Source organism: Papaver somniferum, chromosome 11, assembly GCF_003573695.1.
Source record: "Papaver somniferum cultivar HN1 chromosome 11, ASM357369v1, whole genome shotgun sequence".
Classification (NCBI taxonomy): Eukaryota; Viridiplantae; Streptophyta; class Magnoliopsida; order Ranunculales; family Papaveraceae; genus Papaver; species Papaver somniferum.
Window position 1 is genome coordinate 15820324 of NC_039368.1, and position 11829 is coordinate 15832152.

Below are 11829 nucleotides of genomic sequence, written 5' to 3' on the forward strand. Positions count from 1 at the left end.
TCAAACATTGTCCTATGCCTCAACAAACCACTCCATTTGAGGGGGGGAAATGTACGACCAAAAGAGATATCGACAAGGAGCATATATTCTCTGTGCTTCCTCCTGATACGGAAAATCCAAGTCCAACACAAATGGAGTAAAAGCAATGTTTTAGCCCATAATTGGAAAGAAAAAATCTTTCATAAGAATTTGAAGGCTCCAAATTGCAAACTCTCAAAAAAGAAAAAAAAAAGTCTACTAGAAGATATTTGTTGAGAGATTAGTTTTTTTCCGGAATCAAATGTTTGGCATAGTGATACAATCTGGTTAATACGAATGCTAGAAAACAGTTCTTGGATAATAGTACGAATAACTTTATCTATTACTATTATAAAGGGAACACCCCCTAGTAATGTAATTTGAAGATGTAAATTTCAGTTTGACTACTTTATCCTTATTTAATGGTGATGCAAGTGATGAGAAATAAATAATAGGAGGGCATATTAGTAATTGAATTGTTTGATGAGAAATACTATAAGATACTAATTTACGTCAAAAATAATGGACCTGGATCTAGCTTGCACTGCATACGCACGTGCAGGACACTTGTGAATAGAAAAAAGTAACCAATACAGGGAAAAGTAGAAAAATCTCATGAGATGCATGGATGGGGAAGAAATGGGATCCACCGGCCCCAAATAATTTCCGTTTCTTCTAGAAAAACTTGATTTTCTTGAAGCGACAGACGAGTGCTGGAGCTTCATTCAATTAGCCATACATATGCATTTTCTTTTTCTCTGCTTTATTGTCTTATATAGCTCAAATAGCAAAACTCTGTTGGGAAAAGATTTATCCCACCTTTTAACTCACATTATTTACAAGTAACCTATAGTTAATAGTCATCACACATTGACACTATATTTTATGATGTAGACTTTAGGGAGAGAGATATGTGTGATGATTGTTTACGCTATTTGTATATGCTTGCTTGCTTGCATTCCTTGGTGTCTAATCAATTGGATTTATTAAAGAATCTTAACCCTTCTTATGATTGTGGTTGTTTTAAAAAATTATATGCAGCCGAACTAAAGTACACAAACAAAAACCAATTATGCATATTTCCACATACATTAGAGAATGCAAATTCATTACCGATGATCATTATCATACTCGACATATTCCGGTTGGGTCCATATTCGCCACTCATTAGACGGACATAAGAAAGCATTTTCTTCTGGAACTCCTCTTCCCTCCAGAATTAACAAGGCTGCTAATGGGGGTTGGGGTGTACCAACCCAAAGACAAATGTTTTTTTCTTCTATATGCATATTGGTACATCCCCAAATATAACAGTACCCCATTAACAGTCTCGAAAATTAATAATGCATTGATCCAAAAGCATGGTCGACAACTACCGAGGAAATCTATATCGTGCATTTTAAATATATGCAATTAAGTACGTGTATGAATTAACAAAGTGTATCATGATTTATGAAAAACAGGCTCCCAAGTGGTATCACACATAGGTAAGTGTACGGTAAGCTCTTATAATCACAATTTTGATGTTTTACTAGTCATATTTATTATTTTACAAAATAAAACTTGGAAGATATACTTTTGCATTCTTTGGAAGATATAATTTTGCATTATTGATTTTTGTACATACTTCTACTACTTTTGTTAGTTGTTTTTTCCAGAAAAATAAAATTTGGAAGATATACTTTTGCATTCTTTGGAAGATATAATTTTGCATTATTGATCTTTACACGTACTTCTACTACTTTTGTTAGTTGTTTTTTCCAGAAAGATTTGATGAAGTATTCTATTTTTAACCATCACGAAAATATTATTCTCGAAATTTGAAACTTTTCTTAAGTACTCTTAGAATTTAGTTTTTTTTATCTCAGTTAGTCAAGAATCAAGACTAGTTTATTTTTCTAAAGTTTATTATTTATCCCTTTCTTGTTGCTACGTTGACCTTCTAAATCATTTTTCAGTTTTGTCGATCTTAGTACATGATCGTTTCACCGTTTTCAGATTCGTTGCATTATTTTCCAAAAAAGGTTCATCATCCCTATGTGTCTCGGGGGTTTTGGTTATCAAAGAATCAACCTTCTGCAATACTTTTCAGGTTTGTCGAGCCCGGATCAAGATCGTTGCGCCGCTTTCAGGTTCGTCGAGCTTGATACAAGATTATTGCTTTAAAGATCGTCGAATTATTTACCCTCCCTACCAAGAAGATCTGGTTTAGGGGTAAATAAGATTTTTAATAGGTGAGATAACTACTACCTAGCAATTAAATGGTCGTTAATATATATATGGTACTTTACAAAATTTGAACATAATGGAGTATTTTACTTGATTTTTTATTATGGTGCATATTTCCAAACTTTAAAACCAGTTATTCTATGTATTCTCTCGTGGTTGTAAATCATCGATTTTGGTATAATATATTTTATTGTCTTTGCAAGTACCAACATTGGGATAACTAAATGAATATTTTACTAATATATTGATTTTTAAATATTTACGTGTTTCAAAATCCACCAGCTCAGAATAGAAATGAATTTGAATCGAAAATGTAGTTAGTAATAAAAATTTGAAAATAAAAAATACATTTGGTATTCAATGAAAACCATTTCATTTGATTCTAATATCAATCATATGGGTCCATAGCTCAATGGTAGAGTATTTGACTGCGGATCAAGAGGTCACCGGTTCGAACCCGGTTGGGCCCTTTTTATTTTTTGCTCTTTAGAAGAGTAGTTTTTATTTTTTGCTTTTTAGAAGGGTGGTGTTTTTAGATGATATGTTAAGAGGAAGGGCTATTGACTAGAGTACTTTGACACTTTGTCCCTTTTACTTTAAAGGTAATTGCGACATATAGCGAGGACTATCGTGCACTGCTTCAATTGCAGTTGTGCTCGACTGAGTTTGAGTGATTTTAGGGATTCAACTGCTATCACAATAGCACCTAGTTTTCTCGATTATTCGTATTAGAGCATTGCTTGGTCGAACTCACAAGTGTTTCTACCTAAAGCTTGTTGTCAAATTTAGTTGTCAAAATTATATCTTGATTTCTAGTCTACAATTAGTCAAGTCTCGTATTAGGATAAAAGTGTAGTTGAGAAATGGACATCACGACAATCATCATTATGTTCTACCGTTTGAAGGCGAAGATCAACCGAAGCTTTTGGAGAACTTCTTCAACAATAGGTAAGTGAAGACTTAACCACCTAGTTCTCCAGTTATATTCATTTTTCTATCTGTGAGACATTGTCACGTAAATAATTAGACTATTGTAAGCATATCAATAATTTCGAGTCAAGATTATCTTGTAATTAGTCCTTGAAATATATATGACTAAGCTTAATGAATATTTGCTCATACTTGATGAACTTCAGTTAAGAACAATTTATTGTTCGTAATTTAAATTATGATTCAAGACTATCATTAGAAAATATATAGCCTCGAACAGTGAAATGTTTCATTGATGTTATTTGGGAATGTTTCGAATTGTTTTAGAGAGAAATATAAAACTACTATTATTTTCGCATACAAGACAGTATGCATACCAGTCTTACAAACTGGGAAAATTGTTATAGGTCCGGAACCGTAGTACATGTACCTAGTACACGTATCAGAGTAGCTATATGTCGACAACAACTTTTTGGTACGCATATCAGTATGCATACCTTAAAAAGTCTGTGAACTCGGAACAGTACGCAAACCAGTACGCGTACTGAAAAAGAACTGTCGATTTTGGAAGCGGCGTGGTTCCATACCTGGTACACGTACCAAAAAAATTCTATATGTTTCGGAACTCTAATTTGTCTTAAGGGTATACATACCCGGTACACGTACCATGAACAATATGATTCACGAACAAGGTTTAAGTATACATACTTTCCCTCACTATTAATTTCAAATGCATATAAAATTATTTTTATGAGATAATTATCATTTGAACAATCTCTAAAAACACTATAGACATGTTTGACCATATGATTGTGACTCAAGATTAAACTCTTAAGTGTTATATGAAAATGCTCAAGCTTATAGTTCAGTTGGATAGTTTTGGCTAACCATTCATGAACGTTTTCTTTGTACACGGTTTAGTTACGGTTCATCCTAGCCAGAGTGTATATCTTGCTATATTAATAGATTCAAAGATTCATCTAACGGTGGATATTGTTTGCTTGGTTCCAAAGCTATCTTAGGTTAAACCTAAAGCAACCTATGCTTTGAAAGTCTATAAAAGGGGAACCTCAAACAACTGGGATATTTGAATCCCGACACTACTTTTGTGTGTCCTAGTTGTAAACTAGAGTCGTCCTCTTCCTAAAACACTTTTAGGGTTTAGCGACTACAAAGACTTCATAGGGATTTGTGAAGCCAGGTCTAGCTATTGTTTATCTGATAACTCAATTATCCTGATTTTGATCGATTATTGAGCTTGCTCCATCAATCAAGATAGATAGAAATCATCAAAGTTCTCTTCGTCTCAGACTTTGTTGATTCCAAAAGTTTAATACTTGTGAGGTGAGTAATAATCTAGGCTGCTCTTCGGGAAACATAAGTACGGATTTTTAGGTTAGCTAGACTTTGTCTATTGCTATCAATATCCAGTCTCACCTTGATCTACGATCAAAAAGAAAATCACACAAATAGGCTTATCTGTGGGAGGCATATTGGTTTAAAGTCTTCAATTGAGTTGAAGCAACTCTTAGGCTGTAAAGGACGTTATCTAAGGGAATCATTTGCGCAGAGTCCTGCTGGAATTAAGAGGCGTAAGGAGCGCGACTGTAACTGTATTGATGTGAGGGTTTAATTCGGTCTCAACTACATTCCAGTCCGAAGTTAATTGGTAATAGGCTAGTGTCTGTAGCGGCTTAATACAGTTTGGTGTTCAATCTGGACTAGGTCCCTGGGTTTTTATGCATTTGCGGTTTCCTTGTTAACAAAATTTCTGGTGTCTGTGTTTTTTTCTTCTGCGTTATATTTTTTATCTTTATGATTGAAATATCACAGGTTGTACGTAAATCAATCAAATAAGATACATCCATCCTTGCTTGTTGGATACAACTTGATTGATTACTTGGAAATTGATCTTTGGAATCACCCAAGTAATCTCACACGTAAGTCAGGTTCACGGACAAGTCTCTGTAAACTTTCTGATTGTGAGAGAAAGAGATATAACTCTAGATAGTATTCCTTGATTGAGATTCATTGAGTTGAACTCTCAGAATTGTGTTTAAGTTTGTCCATAAAGGTTGCCTAAGAAAAAGTTGGTGGTGTATTTTGGTACCCCCAGTGTTTTCAAGTCGGGTCCCTAAAGGATTTGCTATAAGAACACGGTTGTTCTTCTTAACTCAAGACTCTATGAATATGATTCTTTTAGACAGTATTTTGACCTATATAAATAACTCTCGAGTGCAGTTTGGTAATTCAATTAATTTCTTCGGACGATGGAGGCTTAGAACAATTTCACATATAGTTTGCACTCTTTGATTCAACCACAAAAATACATTTTTCCCCCCAGATGATGCAAATAAATAGAAATTCGGAAACGAAAATGTAAGAAAAAATAAATAAATTCTTTATGATTGATAAGTAATCAATCACATGAACTTACAGGAAGGTTTGTATATATAAGTCAACAAACATCTTTGGTGTCTTGTTTCTCCCACAAGCACCTTTGTGTCTATATGCATGTATTTGTTAGCAATTATATTGGAACTGAATGCGGTTATAAATAGCATGCCATATTTCGAATGAGTGTTGCTTTTGAATCTACAAAATCTAATAGGTTGCATCCCCTAGACCTCATGCACACCCAAACAAAGTGAACAAGATCTTCTTGTTTTTAAACCATCTGAAAATATCCAACACTTGACAAAAAATCCACTATTATATTTCAACCAAGTTGATCGGATCAATTTATTTCTTATTTTAGATAAATATAAACTATTCAAATTCACATGGATCGTCATTTGATTTAGAAAAAGATAATATATATTAATAAAAGAGTAGTGCCACCACAAATTAGTGGATGCTTTAGAGGTGTACTACGCTACCAAGCCAAGACCATCTCCAAGAGATTCATATCCTCAAATAAGAGAAAACCTATCTCCTTTGAGGTAGAGAATTACTATAAAACCTTATTCCGTACCCCATATATAGTGAGATTGATAAGAGGAGAGGGGAATAAAGGTTTTCAGTAAAGGATAGGCCAATAAGCGAATTAATTACCGATCGATGAAATATTCACCGAGCTGTTTTATAATCGCTCAATGCATTGTTGTTCAACCTGTACCCGCAGACTATTACATGCTCATTTTCATATAGTTTTCTTCTTATAACTACTTTTTAGTTGTCCACCACATTAACAGATCGATCGAACATTATAATTCCTTTCTATGACTAAGATTAAACACTTACAAAATAATAAATTACAAAATTGAAAAATCACCGATATGGAAAATATATGTCGGTCGGGTTACCATTAATTGATCGAATTGCTTATCCATAATAAGATATGGTCTTCTCCTATTACTTTACACGTCAAGTAAAAACGTTACCACATAGAATTTTAAGGGAATTATGTCTTCCCTTATTGGACATGGTCTAAGGCAGCTACAAAACTTAGAAATCGCCAAGAATGACAAAAAAAAAAAACACCAAGCAATAAGACTAATTAAAGTCCATTACTGCTTGCCAATAATAAAGCTTGTGTTGTGCGTTTAAGGCATGTTGTCACAGAACAGATATTGCACCATCATAGTGCATCACGCCAGTGGTTGGATGGCCTAAAGAGATATTGCACCTATATGGTGCAATATTCAAGTTGGGCATCGAGATAAAACTGGTTATGCACCGCCATGGTACAAATTCTGAAACTCGTTATCACGAAAGCAGGTGCACTTGGTATATTTCCATCCTCTTCCCTTATTCTAGTGGTATAAATGTCAATAAGACATGCATAATGAAAGGGTGTTGGTTGAAGGTACATCAATAAACTATGAATCTTAGCTGGTAAAGCATACATGATGCAAAAATATCATTATGTCGTGTTGCTAAACCAGGATTCCATCGGAATGATGCAAAACAAAGGAAAGTTGAACGTTGCAATAATTTACATGAACCGAGATAGAGAACACATACTTGTGAATTAAATGGCCCAAATGACGCACACTCTTGTGCATACTTTGTGAAAGACCCTTTGGCATATACAGATTAGGTTTTGCTTGTTTTGGTCTTGCAACATGAGTTGACTTTAGTTGCTAGTCCTTAAATGATGGCCACAGCCCGTGCTTGATCCCTTCAAGTTAATGAGAATGGTATGTACAGTAGAAACTCTATAAATTAATTCTGTCCGGACCACCAAAATTTATTAATTAAGCGAGATATTAATAAATCGGTAAATTAATAATTTATATGTTAATTAATATATTATTAACTTATAGATAAATTTATTATCAAATAATTATTTTCTAAATACTGTATAATGTTAAAACTCTCAAATCACCCTTCACAGTCCCACTTTGCTTCATTGTTAAATGTATATCAATCAAGTACCAATTTATAAATCCCTTCAATATCCCACTTTATTATGACATTGAATAATTTTTTGCTTAGCTGTAAAAAACAATACCAGAAATTCTTACGATGATAAGAAAAATTGAAGATGAAATTCAATGTGATATTGATTTTAGCAAAAAACAGACGATAATTGAATCATTTTCCAAAAAAAACCCTCATAAATCATTAATGGATTGAATATATATATATATATATATGAATTATTAATTTATATTTCACATGAGTTCTACATCGGTAATCAAAAATGTATTATTTTATAATTTTAGAGAATTATTAATTTGGAAAGTTGTCCCCGACTCGGGACCGGATAAAAATATTATTTAAGAAGGTTTATTAAATAATCGAGTATGAATTTATGGAGTTTCTACTATAGGTAGCAATAATGAGTTTCAGCATTCGTGGTCCATCACTTTGCGCTCATACCATCTAATTGTGAGGTGATTGTGACACTATGGTAACTCATATCATATGACTTGGCAATGTGATGCAAGAAATAATGAGTAGCCACACTTGATGGGATAAGTTGTAGTCCTTTTAGTAGATGCTCGTAATTCCTATCAAGTTGTTTGACTTAGGTATGCATTAATTACAAATTAGGCTTTGCATAAGCGACTTGTATCATAGTAATGATGCTAGGAATATAAAACATGATCCTGAATGATACACCATTGGAACGAGTAACATCAGTACATTCTTTCAAATCAAAACTGACGCGAAGTAGGAATCTGGAAGTCCAAGTCATTGCCCTTTTCCTGGACAAGAGTTGAAAGCCGGTGAACCATGTAATCCGCATTAGCTTTGGCCCTTAAGATCTTGCACTCTTCGCAGAACAATGACAAGGTGGAATAGTGAGGGAGATGCGTTTAAGTCATCGTGCACGTGAAGCATGTTTGCAAAGGTAAAGGAACATGTATTTGCGAGGAGTTTTGGCATGTTGGGCATTGCTCCGGAAGCGAATTTTTTCGGTCCACCGCGTACGTCATACTCTATTACTTCTCCGAAGATGAAGAGTTGAATTATGCTTAATAATATGCTTGGGCTAAACATTTCCAGGACACAAGATTTTACCTACGGAAGTAGAAAATCACTGGGGAGCAAAGTATTCACATCACCATCAAACTCCTGGTGTACATGGCAACGTTATATCCGACTAACAAATGACTCATGGGAATAAGACTCAATTTATCATTACAAAAAAAAAAGAAAAAAAAACACGATGATCCTTGTTTCTCAGTTGGTTTGAGTTTCTCATTTCACTTTAAACACGTACTTTCAATGTAAAATTACATTATACATTATCAAAATTCACAGACAACCAATATAACATGCTAGTAAGGTACTCCTTATTTGAGAGAAAGTGTATGAGACGATAACAACAATAATATTGCCTTACTTGCTAGAAAATTTATGTTATTTGTATTTATGAAAAGCGGGATCCCAAGTGGCATCACAGTTAGAAAAGTATTCGATAAGCTTATTGTTGATGGTGGTTTTTCGAATAGGGCTAAAATTGTAAAACCCTGTATTTAATGTGCTGACGCCCTGCAAGGGTATAAATCCATTTCAGAAGTGATGAGTGCAAAAAACCTCTTCACTCATTGAGCAATTCAATATGTATGGAATTAATTCAGAATGGTGCAATAATCTCGAATATTCTATGAATTTTCCTAGTAGCATTATCCATTTGATGCATTGTGTGCCTTGTATTTTCCTACGCTATGTTCCACAAGAGAACCTCAATGTTAGCATGACATGAAGATTAATGTTCACTCTCAGCAGAGTAGCATGAATCTCCCGAAGTATCAGTATTGAAGTCTGCATGAAAGTACTCACACAGGTTGCATCACTCTCTGACAAAGAGAATCTCGTATCAGCACACTTTTAATTTGGCTCGATCACGCTTGAATTCCTTAAGGAAAATCTAGACTGTTAATTTCAGTCTCAGAAACAATCACGGGTACACAATTTGGCCGCATGTTTTAGCAAACCCAGACCACTCCTGGCAGAACTAGGTAATCACCGCATTGACCGCCGGTGGTCTTACTAGTGTCCCAACTAATTGGACTTTATTTAAACACATTCCAGCGTTGTCAAAATCCAACCCTAAACAGGGTGATCACGCTGTTAAAAGAAGCTCAAAAGAGCTAGACTGTCCAAAACAGTCTCAGAAGCATCACGAACGTCCAACTTTGCCAGCATGGTTGGACGGCTTGGATCCTCCTACGAACGGTTAAGGAAGTGCTAACATGATCATTGACGGGCCCACTGGTTCCCTAGTCGACCGACTTGCATGCGACAAATTTATAGAGTGCCCAATCGCTTACCCAAACATGGGCGTTCATGCTGCGTAAAATAGCTCAAACGAATTAAGACCCGCAAAGACGGTCTCAAATCGCATCACGTCCGTCCAACTTATCCGGCCTAGTTGGACGGATTAGATTGCATCTTGAGCGATCAAAGAAGCGCGGGGATGTCCACAGGTATCCCAGATTTCCCCCCACTCGATCGGTTTTCCCACAGCAAGATTAGAGCAATAAAACGTTTCCCAAACTATGGCAGGCGTGATGCTTCTAAACCCTAATTTTGGGTCGCGGAAGTACACTAGCGTCTTAAATTGATCACGACCATCCAACTTAGCCAGCCTATTTTGATGGCTTAGATCGCGTTTTGGACCATCAGGAAGGTGCACACGAGTTCACCGCCTGCCCAACTCCATCCATATTCGATCGACTCACCTGTGGGAGGTCAATGAAGCATCTAATTGCTCGATCGAACTAGAGTATCCGCGGCCGACCAAAACCCTAATTTATACTTTGCGGCAGTCGCAAATTGATCTTGAACACTGATCTTCGCCGGCCGAATCGAGTGGTCTGTATCCAATTTTGATGGACCAAGTGATGTAGGCATGCACGCCGGCGGCTCAGATACATGCATGCCCAATCGGTCTGTTCAAATTAGCACCTAGTGCTTGGATTCGACCAGCCAAAGTAGGGGCATGCATAAACCCTAAATCGAACAAACGACGTTATACAACTGCCGCAAATCAATCGCGTTCGTCCATCTTTGCCAGCTTGGTCGAACGACTCAGATTGAATTACAGATGGCCAATAGGGTGACGCTGTGATCACCGGCGACCCTTCTTCCGTAAGGAGCAATCGGCCAAGCCAAGGCTTGCTCATGTGACCTCCGAGCGATCACCCAAAAGTGGCCATTTGCGCTACTTCAACAACAGTCATTAACTGCCGGAAATCATCTCAGCACTCAACTTGGCTAGCCAATTTAGGCGGTCCAGATCTAAATTGGATCGACCGATAGGATTTTAGAATGGCACCAGTCGCCACTCTCCTATAAGGACTGACCGACCACTCCTTGGGATGCATGCGTAGCTCCTACCAACTCCCCGAAAGAGAGCAGTCACGCTCTTTTTAAGACACTCAATCCGTGACTGTTTTGATCGAGCACAAAAATAACGATGCTTCTAGCACATCGAATATTTCAGCTGCTTATTCGAAAGTGATGCTTTATACACATCGATTATAAGCAACTGATTTCACGAATAACTTATCATTTTAGCCTAAAAGCATTATGTGTTGATTTTAGCGGAAAATCACACGACTTGGCCCACTTACTCGAGATATCACACATGTCGCAAACCGGGGGATACTTACTGAGGTATTGGTCTGGAAATTTACAGCATGCAGCGTGCAACGCGCTCATTACAAGAACGTGTCAGGAAAAGATGAACGGTTAAACACGATGAAAGAAAGTGGGTGAAGGAGTGACCACGTGATGATCACCATCTCCTACACAACCCCACTACTCCATCACTTAACCTTTTCCACTTCCTACGAGATCAAGGGTGCGCTCATATGACTTGTATAAATAGTTTTTCAACCTATTTCAACAAAAGGAGGACCAAGTGTTGTCACAGTATCCAGAAAACACCCAAAACTGATAGCTTACATTATGCAAGCGAGTTCAACATTCTGATACAAGTCATAAACAGCCGACACCTTCATAATCTCAACACCTTCTTCGCTTCCCTCCCTAAGATCAACCCCATCTCCTTCACTTTGTGACCGAAGCAAGTCTGAAATGGCCATTTCTTGGTTTAGGCCAGAATTGTACAGATTGATCTTTCGAACCTAAAAGTACTCCCGTGCAGTGCATTTGTTTAGGGTTTAGATTCGTTTCTCATTCACACAAACCCCAAATTTACCAAAACCAGCAGAAATAGTTTTCACCCAT

General features: G+C 36.4%; 1 non-coding gene across 1 annotated transcript; it reads left to right on the forward strand.

Moving 5' to 3' along the window:
- The first annotated feature begins 2645 nt into the window (after positions 1-2645).
- TRNAR-GCG lies at positions 2646-2717 on the forward strand. The gene has a single exon. It is a non-coding gene; the product is annotated as a tRNA-Arg (tRNA).
- Positions 2718-11829: the final 9112 nt, after the last annotated feature.